We start from the raw sequence: 17,354 nt of genomic DNA, 5'->3' as shown, positions 1-17,354 counted from the left end.
CACGCCTAAGAATTACTAGACTCATAAATGACCAAGCAAACCCTACTAGTATAACTAAACAAACGCAACGTCTTGCGTCACTAAATTGGGCATTACTAATGGGCCTGTCTAATAAGAACAAATATTTGGACTATGTTTATATTGTTTATATGTATAATAGAACTATTTTCACTGTGTTTGTGAATATTACGCACGTACACTCGTGCACAAAATTGTGTTAATTTTTTTTGGGGATGGTTATTTTTTATAATACAGGAGTAGCAGACGAGAATACATTATTACTGATGAGCAGACATCTGTTATGCACGCAAATAAGATTAGACACCTGACGGCCACAGACGCGCCGCTAACCCTCAAGACTAAGCTGAAATGCCGCGGCAAAGTATCTCCCTAACCATAAACCTTAACAGCAGTGTTAAGCGCTGCTGTGTTCCGGTTTGAAGGGTGTGGTAAGGGAGACAGACTTTTCCGAGGCGTTCCAGCTTAGTCCTCAGGGGTAGCGGCGCATCTGTGGCCGACCTCAGGTAGGAATATCTAATCCTATCTGGGGTTGATTACAGATGTCCATGGGCGGCAGTAGCCACTTACCATCAGGTGGACTGCATGCTCGTCTGCTACTCTTATATTATAAAAAAAAAAAAAAAAAAAAAAATAAAAAAAAAAAAAAAAAAACCATAACCAGAACTCAGTAGCGCTTAACACTGCCGTTATTTCACAGAAATAGGTGTGGCGGTTGTGCCGCCGGAGTCGAACCACGAAGGGTTCTACCACCTTCAAACTCTCTCTCCGTCTCTCTCGGTCTCTTACCATCAGGACGGACATACTCGTTTGCTACTTCTTTATTAAAAATAAACATTTTTTGCATTCATATTGTGCATAATTCTATTATATGAAAATGAACAATAACAACAATAACAACAACAACAACATATTCTTTATTTGTACACCAAATATAAGCAACATATAAAACAATACATGAGACAGTATACAAATAGGCGGTCTTATCGCTTAGAAGCGATTTCTTCCAGACAACCTTTGGGATGAAGTTAGAGATATATGAGATCGTGAAAAGGTAGGGTGTACACATACATAAAGAAAGTATATACATAAATACATGTAATTAATAATTTACCACTTTTTTATTTCGCGTCACTTAGTTTTGACGTTTTCGAGCGCAGACTAAAAGATGAATCATTGGCTATAAAATGAAATATGGACTTTCCACATTCATAGCGAGTATTGTTTTCATTCATTCAATTGGGTTTTAAGTATGTTGATTGGGTGAATAGCCAAGTAACTAGAACGGCTAGTGCCTACATATCTTAAACATAATATAATATAAATATTTTTTTATAATATAGGAGTAGCAGACGAGCATGCAGTCCACCTGATGGTAAGTGGCTACTGCCCCCCATGGACATCTGTAATGAACCCCAGATAGGATTAACAAAGAGTTCTTCCACCTTATAAAAAATTAAAAATAGTTAAAAAATAATTATTATTATATATTAGCGTGAATTATTATTACTCGGGCGACACAAAAACACTTGACACTTGAACATAAAATAAAACAGTCGTTAAACAGCCTGTCCTTCTAGTATGACTAAGCAAATGGTCGTTACGTCATTATTTAGGAAATGTTAATGAATCTGTTGTAATAAAACTAATCATTTATTTTTAGGGTTCCGTACCCAAAGGGCCAATGGAACCCAGTTACTAAGGTTCCGATGTCCGTCCGTTTGTTATAGGACTCTATCTCAAAAAAATTACCGGGAGGTCCATGGATAGACAATTAACTATTTTTTGGCATTTTAGCTATTAATTGACCGTAATAGGTAGATAGACTCGTCATATCTAGGTACCTATTACGGCCCTTTTTCACAATGCATATAGGTACTTCTATAGCTGCTCTAATAACAAATACAAAATAATGGTGTTACGGAACTCTTAGTTTGCGAAGTCGACTCGCACTTAACCTATCTTATAATTCGACGCTTTCATTACAATTTAATCGTAAAATTATTCTCTGTTCATACAGGGACAAGAGGGACCATATTCTATGGGTATTCACGAGGCGTTCTATTATAGGATTGGTTATAGAATTATGTCAATAAGAGACAGTGACTACTCACCATCAGGTGGACTGCATGATCATTTGCTACTTTAACTTAAAAAATGTATTTAAAAATATTATCACGCCTTTGCTGCTATCAGCTTGACCTGTATGTATGTATGTAACAGTATCTTCGAACTCGATTTTTACCCACTTTGAACGGTCCGATTAATTTAAATTTTTGAACAATTATCAAGAACCAGTGACAATACACGATTTTAATCATTTTATCCCATTCACCTCATCAGGATCGTCAGGAATCAGGATTAACGATTTTCCTTGTGCGATTTTAGCGTGATTTTTAGTTTTTAAACTATAATTATTATAATAGTTTGTTCACTTGAACCAAAGTATTATTTAATGAAATAAGTAATATTTTAGGAATTTCAATTACTTTCAGAACAGTGTAAACACAAAGTTAAGTAATATTACACTAGATTAAAGTATTTGAACGTTCGTGTACATAACTTTTATCTTGATTAACAAACTCAATTAAAGTAACGCCAAATTTTCCCCAAGAGACGGGAGTGTTGATGGTGATAAAATTATAGCGACTATTACAACTGATTGGTCACCCTACCGAGGACAATTAAACTTCTAATATTAGATGGGCTCAACTGTTATAGCAGCGTTTCTGAACCAATGGTTCGCAACCGGTAGTATAACTGGAAGTGGTCCGTGAATCAGTGAATTAGGGTTCCGTACTCAAAAGGTAAGGTACCCTATATAAGCCTCCGCTGTCTTTTCGTATATGACTTTACCCCTGGAACTGAAAAGAGCAAAAGACACCCAAAATTTTAAAATAAAAGTTAAAAATAAAAAGTGGTCTCCATACAGGAAACAGGTGCTTTTCGGTATTGTTCGCACTAACTACTGAGCCGTATTGGTAAGGCATTTTATATTTTCAAATGCCTTTACTACTATGTTTACTAGAAAACGAAAACTACAAAGAAAACAAAAAAATATTTTACTCACACTTACCAATTATTATTACTCGTAAACATGCCAAATAATCTTTTCTTCGTAAACTTATTTCTGGATTATTATTCCGAAATCTACCTTTATAAGTGGCAAAAATATTTGCCGATCATTGATTCATTCCAACTTAAAAGATATATAAAGCGGTCCGTTGTGATAAGAACAATAAGAACCCCTGCACAGCGACCATCATTTACCATGTCAAAAAACAGTTTCCACTTCGCGCCACTGCCTATGCCAGTACCTCAGCTAATGCAGCGATATGCAGACGTATCTATATCTGTGATTATCTACGCGCAATATACATTATTCCTTACGATTTTCTCTCTTAGTATCTTCAAACAAGTTTTAAGTGTTCACAGTGTCTACAAATATTAAAAGTGATAACACATAATCCAGTTCGTTAATGTCTTTGTCAATCACTTAATTAATTAAGCTATCATTCTTATCGCTTGTTTAACGTAGTCATATTTATAGTACTTTATCTTAAACTTAAAAATTCGTAAAATATAAGACACATATTTAGATAAAATATTACTTGCGTATTTTCAATGAGCATGTTATTAGCATCGTTTACAAAGAAGTGTTTAAGTTTCACTTGTAACTTTTTTCGAATGATATAAAAATAGTGCGGTGAACGCGAACGAAAACCAGTTTCTGTATTCAAACGAGTGTATTCCTTTACCTGTTGCGCGAAAACTGACGATATAAAACATTGGTTGTTAGTATTATAAGCGAATTTGGGGCCATCGGTGTTTACACCAAAAACTCGACCTTCATCAGGTGATCGAAGCAGACAGTGCAGTCTTTTGTCGAACACACCGATATTGAACAAACATTGTGAATCGAAACTCACCTGCGAGACGCTGGAATTTCCTCATTGAGTAATCAAGAATGTCTACATTTATTTAGTAGCTACATTCGTGCGACTATGAATGGTCGACGCGTTGCGGTTAAAAACAATTAAAAGCAAATAACGTTGAATTAAATTAAGTTAATTTTTGAACCAAAAATGCATTTAATATCAGTAATATTAGTAATAGTTTGTGTAAGTTCTTGCGCTTCTTATGAGGAAAACGGTTCCTGCAGTGCTGATGGGAACAACACAGATATATTTTACAAGTACGAGAAAGTGACTGACCGGGGTTGCATTTGTAAGGAAAACTTGTGCATATGGAAATGCTGCCCACTGGGAGCTGCATACGATCCAATGAACAAAACATGCGTCAATACAGCCGAAGAATTCAATCCTGAACTACGCGATGGGAACCTCAGGATCCAAAATGTTAAAGCAACAGATTTATTCCATTTAAAAATTGGCAGAGATGGGTGCTATGAACCCAATGTGCTGTTTAGAATGACGATGTTTGCGAACCTACGGCAAAAAGATTTCTATCTCCGAACGGTAAGCCTCAATTTTTTAGTTTAGATACAGTAAGTGGTAAGTACAGTGTGAAGGTGGTAGAACCCTTTGTGGCTCGACTCCGGCGGCACCACCGCCACACCGATTTCTATTTATTATTATTCTACCTAATAACAGTAGTTTTAGGCGCTGCTGTGTTTCGTTTTGAAGGGTGTGGTAAGGGAGACAGACTTTTCCGAGGCGTTCCAGCTTAGTCCTCAGGGGTAGCGGCGCATCTGAGGCCGACCTCAGGTAGGAATATCTAATCCTATCTGGGGTTGATTATAGATGTCCGAGGGCGACAGTCGCCACTTACTATCAGGTGGACTGCATGCTCTCCTATGTTATAAACAAAGTAAAGGTACCAGTAATTATTATAAAACAAACACCCACAATTTAGACGAATCCATTGAGACCTCATATTTTAAAATCCGTCAAACCGTTTGGGCTGTAGTATGCCAGATTATGCCAGTACCTATGTATAAAATATACATACACACATATGGGCTCAAAAAACATTATTATTAAGCAATGGGATAAAAGACATGAATTTTACTATACATTCCGTTATACGAGTACATATAATAAAATCCGAAATAATAAAAGTTCATAACAAATAAATAAGTTTACCCTGGAAGGGGGGAAGGATTTTGGTGTGGGACGCTACGTGTGTCGACACACTGGCTCCTTCTCACCTCCAGGCATCATCATCTGGCGCGGGGGCGGCGGCTACTGCTGCTGAAAACGCCAAGCGTCATAAATATGTTAGTTTGTGTAATAACTACATATTTGTGGCGTTTGGTGTTGAAACTTTAGGTCCATGGGGCCCGGATGCTTGGCAGTTGTATAAACAACTGTCAACACGATTGGTCGACGTCTCTGGAGATCCAGGAGCTGGCACGCATTTCGCTCAACGAATTGCTATAGCAATTCAAAGAGGAAATGCTGCCAGCATCTTGGGTACCTTGCCCAAGGACAGCGATAGTGATCATTTTTTATGGTAGTTTTTATGTTTTTATATTTTTGTATTTCGTTTTTGTATATACGTACATTTTGTAAATAAGTTTCTATTAGTATATAATTTGATTTTTTTTGTTTAATTAGTATTTAATTTTATTGTTTCAAATATTGTTTATAACTTTATTATTATCCAATAAATTGACAAAACTGTGAAAAAAAAAAAAAATAAGTTTCATAATCTGAATGGACAATTTCTATATCCATGTGCTATTTAATCAAAATAATGTAATATTTGTTATAAATCGTTATTAATTATATTAATTTATATTATATCTATTAATTTAACTATCAAAATATTTCCGCAAAACCAATTTATATTATCATTATCATTATTTAAAAAATCTTAACGGGATCTTCCGATCTCGAAGATGTTAATTTTAAATCAGACAAAATGTACCATAATCATAAATATATTATCCTACTATATATCTATGACCATAATATATTTTTACAGATTTATTAAATATTAACATTCTTAATTCGTCTAATATATTTTCTTCTCTTTTCTTCTCTGTAATTTCTGAATTTCACGGACTTTAAGATGTATTGATGTAACATATGTCTACAACCGCAAATCTTTAATTTCATCAATCTTTTCGAATCCGACGTAATGATTACACTGGAAAATGTTAACAGACTTAAAACGATTCCTTGAATTTTAATTCTGGCGTTTTACAAAAACAGGAAATGTTATCATACTGCAGTGTTTCTTCGACAAGAAAGATTTTTATGGCTCCGTATACAAAGGGTAAAATCGCTATTACTAACCCTCCGCTGTCTATCCGTCTGTCACAGGTATCTGTCTCCTAAACCGTAATAGATAGAACACTTGAATTTTTTTACATAGTATCGTAAGTACGTAAGGGTAGCCGATATTGCGTATTATAAAAAAAAATAAACAAATATAGTGTTATTTTTATAAATAACACGTATTTAATACTCAAACGCCCTTTGTATTATATTTCTATAATGTTTGCTATTAATAATTGTTTTTCCGTGTACAAAAACTTATACCTACATAAAATAAAATACATATTAAAAACTCAAAAAATACCTGCTTTTTAAGTTTTCTATCAATTATCAGTATGTGTAGTGTTTACTCGTGACACACTTTTTGATTTCAAAGAAATATACGTTTATATTCCACTTAACCATTGTGAATAAGTATTAACATAGGGAAAAGTAGTACAAAAGCAACATCGTACAGTTTATTGAACCCTTGCAGCTGTAAATCGCAATAGACCATTACATCCACGGTTGACGGCTTCCCGAACAAGTTGGCGACTTCTTGTTGTAATACCAGAGTTGTATTATTAGATGCCTATATCAAGTACGATATTTTTGCTCTGTTCCATTATACAATGTTCTAGATTCTTCTATATTGTATCTGTAGATTATGGGTTTTCAAATAAAACTCCAACTTGAATCTTCAGTTCTTTTCTTCTTGTTTTTATTCCGAGGCGTACACACTTTTCCATACAAAAAGGCGAGCTTAAGTACTTATTTTGGGTACCGCAACAGGCGCAGGCTCAGTCAGCAACCGCGTCCTATTGCCGTCCCTTTCTAACATAGCCTGTCTTACTCTTACAATTCTATGCTTACACTCTATTGCTATCCTACTCTTACATATCTATTCTTATTACGTAGGACTTATATCTATTGCAATAAAATGTCTTATTTACATAGTCTTAATTACATACACAAGTTACATTAATCAACATTTACATTTAAATTCTTAGGCCGTTGTCGTCCGTAATATTCTCCCCCCGGCGTAGATTCTTCGAAGCCTCCTCCATCTGAAGGACGGCAAGCTTCGTCGCTGGCCTCTGGAACACACCTCCCTTTGTGCGGACGTCTGCAGACCGGACGATGCCATCAGGTCCCGGGTGAACTCGCTCGACGACTCCTCTCGGCCAGGTATTGCGGGGTAAGGCGTAGTCGACCACAATTACGAGATCGCCTTCCCGCAGTTGTGACGCCTGTGCGTTGGACGGCCCCCGCGGAATGAGCGTAGGCAGGTACTCTCGCAGCCATCGCTGCCAGAACTGGTCCGCCAGTGCCTGCGCCCTTCTCCACGTGCTGCGGTCCGCCTCGGTGCATGGCCCCGTCCGCGGTAGCCCCGTCGATGAGCCGATGAGGAAGTGATTCGGCGTTAGTGCTTCCTCGTCCTCGGGGTCCACGGAGACGTGCGTGAGCGGTCGCGCGTTCACGCTGTACTCGGCCTCGGTGATTAACGTCTGCAGTACCTCTTCTTTTGGCGACTTTTCTTTGAGCGTGGTGCTTAGTGCGGTTTTTACTGAACGCACTAAGCGCTCCCAGGCTCCTCCCATGTGTGGCGCCCCCGGCGGTATGAAACGCCAGTCGGTGTTGTACTGCAGACCGTAGTCCCGTAGTGCTGCGATCCATGCTCCGTATGTATTTCTCAGTTCGACGTCGGCCCCTCTAAAGTTAGTGGCGTTGTCGGAGTATATGACGCGCGGCCAACCCCTTCTGGCGGCCATCCTTCGCAGCGCCATAACAGCTGAGTCCGTAGAGAGCGACTGGACGATCTCTAAATGAATGGCCCTTGTGGTGAGACAGGTAAATAGTGCACACCACCTCTTTTCGTGTCTTCGTCCGATAGTCACCGTTAGGGGCCCGAAATAGTCCACGCCACAATAGGTGAAGGCGCGGTGCCCCGAGTCCAACCTCACTTTAGGTAGGTCTCCTTTCGGTGGTGTCGTCGGAGTCGCCTTGTACACGCGACAGTATTGACACGCTCGTGCTACTTTCTTGACTGTAGGCCTCAAGCGCAGTATGATGAATCGTTGACGGAGCTCGTTGACGACTCGTTCGTTATTCGCGTGTCCCGCCCGGCGATGATAATGCTCGACAAGCAGGTGAGTAAAGGGATGCTGCCCGTCGAGTATTACCGGCTCATTAGAGTGCGTTGTAGAATAGAGCGCACCTATACGGCCTCTTGCGGTTATTAGCCCGTCGTTCAATACTGCGTCGAGCCTTTTAAATTTGCTGTGTCGTTGTAGCGGCTGGTTGTGACTTAACCGCGCTAAGTCTTCGCTGAAGGAGTCCCGCTGCGCGCGTTGAAACCACCGTCGTTCGGCCGCTTCTAAGTGTGACACTTCTAAGTGTAGAGTCTTGTCTCTAGATCGAAGCTTCTCGACGAATAGCTGAGTAAGTGCCGTCGCCCTTATAAGCTTCAGGTAACTGGAGAACCTTCTAATGTCGGGTAATGAGTCGTTGCGGTCCGAGTCCTCTTCTGAGACGGTGTAACACGTCTCCCCGGTCTCTTCACCTTCCCCGTTCTCCGTAGGCCAGTGCTCTTCTGTGGCTCGTAGGAATTGCGGTCCCGTGAACCACCGGTCCCGGCTGTCGATCCCGTCGGTTTGAAGCCTGGTCGCATCGTCGGTTACGTTGAGTGTTGTAGGCACCCATCGCCAATCCTCTGTATGTGTGAGCTCGGCGATCTCAGCTAGGCGATGTGAGACGAACGGCGTGTATTTTTTCGTCTCGTTTCTTATCCACTGAAGGACGGTGCGGGAGTCACTCCAGTATATGACTCGTTTGGGTTTCCAACAGCTGTGCTCCCTGACTATAGTGTTAGCCATTCGTGCCCCGATTAACGCAGCTTGGAGCTCCAGTCTCGGAATGGTTAGTAACTTCAGTGGAGCCACCTTCGCCTTGGCCATTACTTGTATTGTTTCTATGTGATCGCCGTGTGCGATCCTCCAGTAGGCCACCGTAGCGTAGGCTTGCTCGCTTGCGTCGACAAACACGTGTAACTCGATGTGAGTTTCCGGCGTTACGTTGTAGCTATAGCACCGCGGTATTGCTAGTGCTGAGACATCTGGGAGTCGCCTTATCCACTCGTCGAATAGGTTAGCGTCTTCAGATGGCAATTCCTGGTCCCAATCAACCTTCTTGAGCCACAAGCGTTGTAATATCATCTTGCCGACGATCGTATATTGACTGATAAGCCCCAGTGGGTCGTACACCGACATAACCGCGCTTAGGGTTTCGCGTTTAGTCGGTGCTCTCAACCGCAGTCTGACCTCATCGGGAACCCTCTTGATGTCAGTGTTGAAGGTGAGGGTGTCGGAGCTCGGGTCCCAGCGCAGCCCCAATGTCTTTTCCTTCTGGTGTGCTGCTAACTTTACATTCGCGCTTTCAGACTTCTTATCTTCGGGTATGCTAGCTAAAACTCTCTTGCTGTTTGAGTTCCATCTTCTTAAGTTGAAGTCCGCTTGTTGATGGATGTAGGTAACTTCGTTCACCATTTTAATAGCCTCCTCTTCAGATGGGAAACTGTCTAGGTAATCGTCCATGTAGTGTCGCTCCTTGACCGCCGTGGCCGCCTCTGGGTATTTACTTTCATAGTCGACGGCGTTGCGGTTTCTTACGCTGTGAGCGAGGTATGGCGAACTGCTGGCTCCGAATATCATGGAGACCATTTTAAATCTTCTCGGAGGGTCCGTAGGCTTGTCCCTCCATAAAAACATCTGTGCCGGTTGGTCCTCGGGTCTGATTTTAACCCTAAGGAACATTTCTTCGATGTCCGCTGTGACGGCGATTCTCTTTTCTCTGAACCCGAACAATATTCTTGTGAGTGAAGCTAGTAGGTCGGGTCCTTCTAGTAGGAAGTCATTGAGACAGACTCCCTTCACCTTAGCCGCCGCGTCGAAGACCATTCTAACTTTTCCCGGCTTGTTGTGATTGGTGACGGCGAAGTGCGGCAGGAACCATTTTACGTTGCTATCCCTTTCGCTGCCGTCGCATTGCACCGCGTAACCCTTTTGTATAAGGTTAGCGATCTGAGCCGCGTATTCCTTTTTAAACGCCGGCTCCTTAGTCATCCTCTTCTCGAGCGTGTGTAGTCTCTTAAGGGCAGACTCGTAGCTATCTGGGAACGTGGGGTTATCTATCTTCCAGGGCAGACCCACTTCGAAGTGGCCGTCCTTTCTTGTGGCGGTCGCTTCGAAAATGTCGTTGGCTCTCTTCTCATGCTTATTAATTTTTTCTTTAGTCGATACGCCAAGCGAGTCCACGTCGAAATGTGACTCGACGAGCTTCTGTAGTTGGACGTCGCTCGCGCAGATGTGAAGTACGGCCGCCTGGTCTTGATAAATCGATTTCCTGGGTACCGACCCGTGCAGTACCCATCCCAACTTCGTTCTCGACGCGGCGGGTTCATTTCTCTTGCCGGCGCGCAGCTGTCGCGATATTATTAGATGCCAGTTGTCGGCACCTATCAATATGCGAGGTCGAGCTTCTCCCTTACTGATGCTATCTTGTACAACTCGCAGGTGCTTGTACCGTTCTAAGTTGTGCGGTACGCGTTGGTGATGTAGCTGTAGTCCTTTTACTGTGCGGGCTGTCACTAAGTAGGCTTCTTGTTCGTGTACCCCTTTGACACGAACCTTGACCGCTTCGCTGTCGATCCTTCTCTGATCGTTAATACCCCTTATGTTCAGAGGTCGATTCGGTCCGCCGTTAGTGAGTTGCTTCGCTAATTCTTCGTCTATTAGCGTCACAGTAGACCCTTCGTCTAGGAGGGCGTACGTATTTACCTCCCCCCGTGGACCGCTGAGTTTCACCTCGCAGGTTTTGAGCAGTACTGATGTAATAGGCGACCTCCTTGTCGTGACGCTCATTACTAGCGCGGCTGCTTCGTCTTCCCTGCCGTCGTCCGGAGTGCTCACTGTAGTCGTAGACTCCGTTACTTTTTCTTTATGTAGTAGCGCGTGATGTTGGTAGGTACATCCGTGGACTCCGCAGGCCTTGGCTTTGCATGTGAACCTGCTGTGCTTCCTTTTCATGCATTTGAAGCACATCTTGTTGTCCTTTGCCCACTTCCATCGCTCGTTGACGTCGAGTGCTTTGAGTTTATCGCACTCAGTAGTGTAGTGTCCCCCAGTTGGACACATGAAGCATTTTCTTTCTTCCGGTTGACTTTCCCCCGCAGTGTATACGCCCTTGGTAGCAACCCGCTTTGGTGCTACTTCTCTTCTGACGGGTACCGGAACGCTTCGCTTCGTTGTGTGGGTGTACCTTATCATAAGGTCCGCTTCGGCCATTAAAAACTCGGAGAGTACTATCATTTCATAATCTTCCATGATGCGTGCTTCGTTATTGGCTGCGTACTCCGCCCATTTGCTTATGAGATGAGGACTCAGTTTGTCCATTACGTCTCGAACGAGTAGCGGGTTTCGTAGGTAGCCTCTTCTATCTATACTTTTTATCGTATAGACAATATTTTGAATCTTCACCGCGAACTCATACAGATCGGTGCTCGCGCTCCCTAATTTCGGGATCTTTTTGAGCTCTTCCATGGCCCGATCTATTATGAATTCCGGTCTTCCATATTTCATCTCTAATGTGCGCATGATGATATCTGGGTTAGATGCGGTGAATAGCTGTGACAGCACGGTTTCTCTCGCTTCCCCTCGCAGGCTGTTTCGCAGTCGAAGGAGATTTTCCGTTGGAGAGAACTTAAAGAGTCTTGTAGAATCTTCCATGGCGGCCTTATACGGTAGCCACTCGGCGACGGCTCCCGTGAATATAGGTAGTTCCGCTGTTTGGCGAGGCAACGGTCTTGAGGCGACTAGTTTTTCTAAGGTGTCGGCTAGCCGTTGAATGCCTTGGAATTTCGCGTTCTCCCCCCGTTGCTTACTAACGGGAGGGCGAACCTCTTCCGGTTCTTCCCTGTATTTCGTCGCCGTTGGTTGTTCCATGCTTCTATCCACCCAGTCTTGTACCCTTTCGTTGCATGAGCTCGCCGCATATTCAGATTCGGCTTCGATTGCAGTCATTTCGGCGGCTAATCTCGATTTGATTAGCTTTTCTTTCATAAGTAGCCGCTTCTCTTCTATAGCCGCGAGTTCTTTCTCCGCTTCGTATTGTGCCATCTTCATACGTGCGTCGATGCTTCGCTTTGAAGTGTTACTGCGAGCGGTGTGTGCCGGCGACGTAGGTCTCCGCACCGGCGATGTAGGTCTCCGCACCGGCGATGAAGTTTCACGCCTTGGTGGCGTGCTAGCTGGTCGTGCAGGTGGCCCCATGACGGACGTCCGCGTTGACGTCGCTGGTGCTCTCTCTCTCGCCCCTTCTGGCGGAGAGTGCTCCATCCTTTTTTCTTGGGAATTTCCTGCGACCGTCGACGGCGACTGCGGAGAATCTTCATAAATTCGGTGTAGCGATGGCCCTGGCGCACCCTTAGCGCCCGGGGCTGCTTCTGACTCGCTGTACCCCGATTCGGAGCGAACACGACCCCTTGTGTTCATTGCGATCGGCGTATTCATCTTGAGTCTTCTTTAAATCCGGCTCGAAGGACCAATGTAGATTATGGGTTTTCAAATAAAACTCCAACTTGAATCTTCAGTTCTTTTCTTCTTGTTTTTATTCCGAGGCGTACACACTTTTCCATACAAAAAGGCGAGCTTAAGTACTTATTTTGGGTACCGCAACAGGCGCAGGCTCAGTCAGCAACCGCGTCCTATTGCCGTCCCTTTCTAACATAGCCTGTCTTACTCTTACAATTCTATGCTTACACTCTATTGCTATCCTACTCTTACATATCTATTCTTATTACGTAGGACTTATATCTATTGCAATAAAATGTCTTATTTACATAGTCTTAATTACATACACAAGTTACATTAATCAACATTTACATTTAAATTCTTAGGCCGTTGTCGTCCGTAATAGTATCCAACCTTAACTCTCAATTTAAAGGGTTGTTGTTGACTGGTTCTTAAGTCCCACTGCTGGGCGTAGGTCTTTCTCCACAACTGGGGGAGGCCTAGATTGTACTCCACAAATGCAACATTGCAACATTCTCATAATGTAACATGTCCAATATAAGTCCAATATCATGCAATGCTATATTGCGTATTGTTGGAGGGGGGATGGGTGACCAACGGGTGATTCTAGTAGGTAATTGAATATTTTATTTATATTTAGTCACACAATTATATTGTGACGTGCTTAGGTATGTATTTGACGTACTTACGCGAAATCTAACCACCAATTCAGTGCGTAAATTGGAGCCTGAACTCATTTTACGAATAAGTCAGAGGTTATTCGAAGACAAATATTTGAATCATCATTTTAAAATGAGTTGCCATGTTAAAAAGTCTTTAATTGAATTATGTTAGGTTTTTCCTTGTTAATTATGCCTAATATGTAAATTTATGGATCTTAAATATAATTGCTAAAGCTGCAGGTAATACGGAAGATGACGAAATTTGTAATTTAGAATACTTATTTATTTGAATTTTTTTTAATTATATTTTTATAGTCAATACTGACAGGAACCTCTTAATGCTGGTACCTACTCTTAGAATTAAGATATTCTAAAAGTAATGCAAGAGAAAACAAATTTCCTTTTGCCAATAAAATTGTTGCATCTTTGCATACATAATCGATCGGCGATTTATAATAACGTTGGAAGTAACATCTAGGAGAGTTTTTTACGATAATGGATTGTTATATTTATGAACCGGTATATACCAGATAGAACCAATATCGGTTGACTTATTAGCGATCTTATTCAACATAAGTAGCAAGGCATGCATGCAATCAGGGGGCCTACCACCATGTTTTAGAAACCATCATAGTTCAGGAAAGTTTTATTTCAATATTGCATCGAAATTAGTTATTTATAAATTTCATCGAATTATGGTACGAAATTTCAATGTATGATTACAATAATATTGTTTTTAGAGATAGTAGTAACCCCCCCAGTTCTGATACAGTCCTATAAGGGCTCTGATTGGAAATGTATTGGCAAATACGAAAACAAATACAAAAACAGTCAGTCTGTAAAAACATAAAAACTCATAATAAGGGTAGGGTACTATTCTACAAGGAACTGGTTACAGATTTTCATTACCAGTAGTGACCACGTGATATTATAATGACTTCTTGCTATACTATCTTTATATTTTTTTTTGTGTGTGTGTGTGTATGTCACTGAACTCCTCCTAAACGACTGGACTGATTTTGATGAAATTTGTTGTGTGTGTTCAAGGGGACTTGAGAATGGTTTAGATTCACAATTTAGTCCGTGAAAAAAGGTTTTTTTAATTAATTTTTAATTCGTAAGTAGTTATAGAATCGGAAACTATGCATTTGATCAAGTGATGATCTTTAGCAAAGTTGTTGTCCAAGAGCCCACGAGGGTTTGGGAGTTGGTAAGACCAATTTTCGACAGATGTTACCACTGTCATTCTAATGTAGGTACAAATTTTTCGTTTTATGTATGTCATATTATTTCTTTAAAATGCGGGCGAAGCCGCGGGCACCACTAGTAAGCTTGTAAAAAAATAAACACAACTTTATGTAGTTAAACATATGAGACAAGTGAAGAAAAGAAAAAAGGCAGCTGGACTTAAATAAAAGTATAGGGAGCTTATCGATGGGCTTTGGGAATTTTATACTAATAATTATGGATTTGGACAAACGTTTTATAATATACGGAAAAATTGAGAATTCGTAGTCATCATAATAATTATACTATTCAAAATCATAATTATTTATGTGAACATGAAAATTAAATATACTTCGTGACAATTATTTGCTCAAGCAGGATAAACGATATGTTGTTACAGGAAAAATATTAATATTGTAAAAAATCCGTATCGCCCGTATCTATCATTTACCTAGATTTACACTGATAAGTTCACCTGTATTTTATATCCTCTTATCTTTATGTCTGTGATTGATATTATCCACGTATCGTATCGTGATACATCACTATTTTTATTGTATAGAACAAGCATGCCCTCCACCTGATGGTAAGTGGCTACTGTCCCCCATGGAGGTGTGTAATCAACCATAGATAAGATGACATTCCTACCCGCGGTCGGTTACAGATCTGTTGCTGCTCTTATAGAGTAAGTTGGAAAGTCACAGATATGTATGTCTCCTTCATAATTATAATTAGGATAGGATATATTTTATATGATATAAAAAAGCAGTGATAGCCTAGTGGTTAAGAAACGCGGCCTCTCGATCGAGGGGTCCGAGGTTCAAATCCCAGGCACGCACCTCTGATTTTCAAATTTATGTGCGTATTCGAAAATAATTATCACTTGCTTAAACGGTGAAGGAAAAAATCTTGAGGAAACCTGCATACCTGAGAGATTTATAAAAAAAATCTCAAAGGTATGTGAAGTCTACGAAAACGCACTTGGCCAGCGCGGTGGACTATGGCCTAATCCTTCTCATTCTGAGGGGAGACCCGTGCCCAGCAGTGGGACAGTAATGGGCTGATGATGATGATGATGATTTATATGATATAATTTAGGATAGTTACAGAAAAAAGCCTGGGTGATGAGACATTTTATCTACTCTTCCTTGATAAGCATGGCAAAAAAATCAGAAACAAAAACACAACACAAATTTGTGTGGGTATGTGTGATACACAATCATAATCAACACACGCACAAAGTTATGTTACAATATGACTATTACTGATGAACGAAATTACGTGGTTTCTTACATTCTTATCTATAGTGTATACCTGTACATTTTAATAATACTTACGTCATCATTTAAGTTTTTTGTAATATCTTTAAGTATCTTGAGACAAAATTATGTTATATCTATATATCCTGGTTTAAGCCTTAACTGGTTTTGATTAAGTGCCTTCGAGCACATAACTAAGTGCATCACGAATAATATAGGAGGTCAAGTTAAATAACACATAGAGCATAATTATATTCGATACGAGCATGACTATGTGGCATATTTTCATAAGAATTGTCATTCTTCGAGAACTTACGAATAGAATATAAGAAGCAGTTTTTAAGTTAGGCGAATGGTGCTGAAGAAGGCTCCTGCCCTCTCACCTCAGGATTACTGGCACTTCTAACTTATACCAACTTCGCATAGTAAAACATACAAAACGTGGAAAATATAATAAAGATAGTTGAATTCGAATAAAGAAAAAAATAAATGTATGTATGGATTATGGGGTGATATGTAAGAAATGGTAGAGTTAAAAATTATCATAATTATGCTATTCATAATCCTATTTACCTAAACATGAAATAAAAAAAAACGGTAGATATGTTTTCGTAATAAATATAAGGAAGAGAAGGAACTGAAATACAGAAGATAGCCAGCGACATATTTTTGGGACGGCTACTATAAAATTCCCTAATCCAGGAGAGCCGTATGCCTAACTTTGGACTTCTGAGGGCTATGCATGAGATGGTGCCGGTAAGTTTAAAGGCGGTAGAACCATCAGGGTTAAGCGGTGCTGTGTTCTAGTTTTAAGGGTGTGGTAAGGGAGACATACTTTTCCGAGGCATTCCAGCTTAGTCCTCAGGGGTAGCGGCGCATCGACCTCAGGTGGAAATCTAATCTTACCCAAGGTTTGATTACTGTTTATTATATTATTATATTATGATTATTATTGATGTCCATGGGCGGCAGTAGCCACTTATTTTATAAAAAAAAAGTCATAGATTTTCGATTTCGTCCAAATACTTTAAATTGTTCCCTATGGTTAGAAATCCATCTTCACACTTCTTTTAACCATTTTTCTTATCATTTTTCGGCTTGTATTTCAAGAAGTCAGGCATTTGAATGGCCCTTTGAATATTAATGACTGACTCATGAAGTCCAAATAAAATATAATGACCTCCTAGACGGGTCTGTTAACGTTTTTGAATCATTTGCATGTGATCCTTTAGCAATTTTGTTTTGAAATAAAAACTCTGCCAAATAAAGTATAACGATCTATTAAACTTGCCGACGGCTTTGTTATAATGCTGATTGTGTTAACGCAGACATCATTAAAGATTCTGTCGAATAGTTTAATGAATATAAATGAGGATT

The 17,354-nt window shown here is 40.6% G+C and overlaps 1 protein-coding gene across 5 annotated transcripts in view; it reads left to right on the top strand.

Annotated features, from left to right (window-relative positions):
• Positions 1–17,354, top strand: part of LOC140757573 (G-protein coupled receptor Mth2) — a 62,622-nt gene that overhangs the window by 21,502 nt on the left and 23,766 nt on the right. Inside the window, exon 1 of one of the 5 annotated variants that reach the window (XR_012103995.1) lies at positions 3,337–4,496. The exons of the other annotated variants lie outside the window; for them this stretch is intronic. The gene's annotated coding sequence lies outside the window, so the exon portion shown is untranslated. Of the gene's footprint in view, positions 1–3,336; positions 4,497–17,354 lie in introns of those variants that run through there. 5 annotated transcript variants of the gene reach the window in all.

This window comes from Epargyreus clarus, unplaced genomic scaffold (assembly GCF_041222505.1).
Source record: "Epargyreus clarus isolate Ecla_fem2 unplaced genomic scaffold, WU_Ecla_fem_2.2 ptg000004l, whole genome shotgun sequence".
In the NCBI taxonomy this organism is placed as follows: Eukaryota; Metazoa; Arthropoda; class Insecta; order Lepidoptera; family Hesperiidae; genus Epargyreus; species Epargyreus clarus.
Note: the sequence above shows the minus strand (reverse complement) of the source record. Positions and strands in the feature narration are given on the sequence as shown.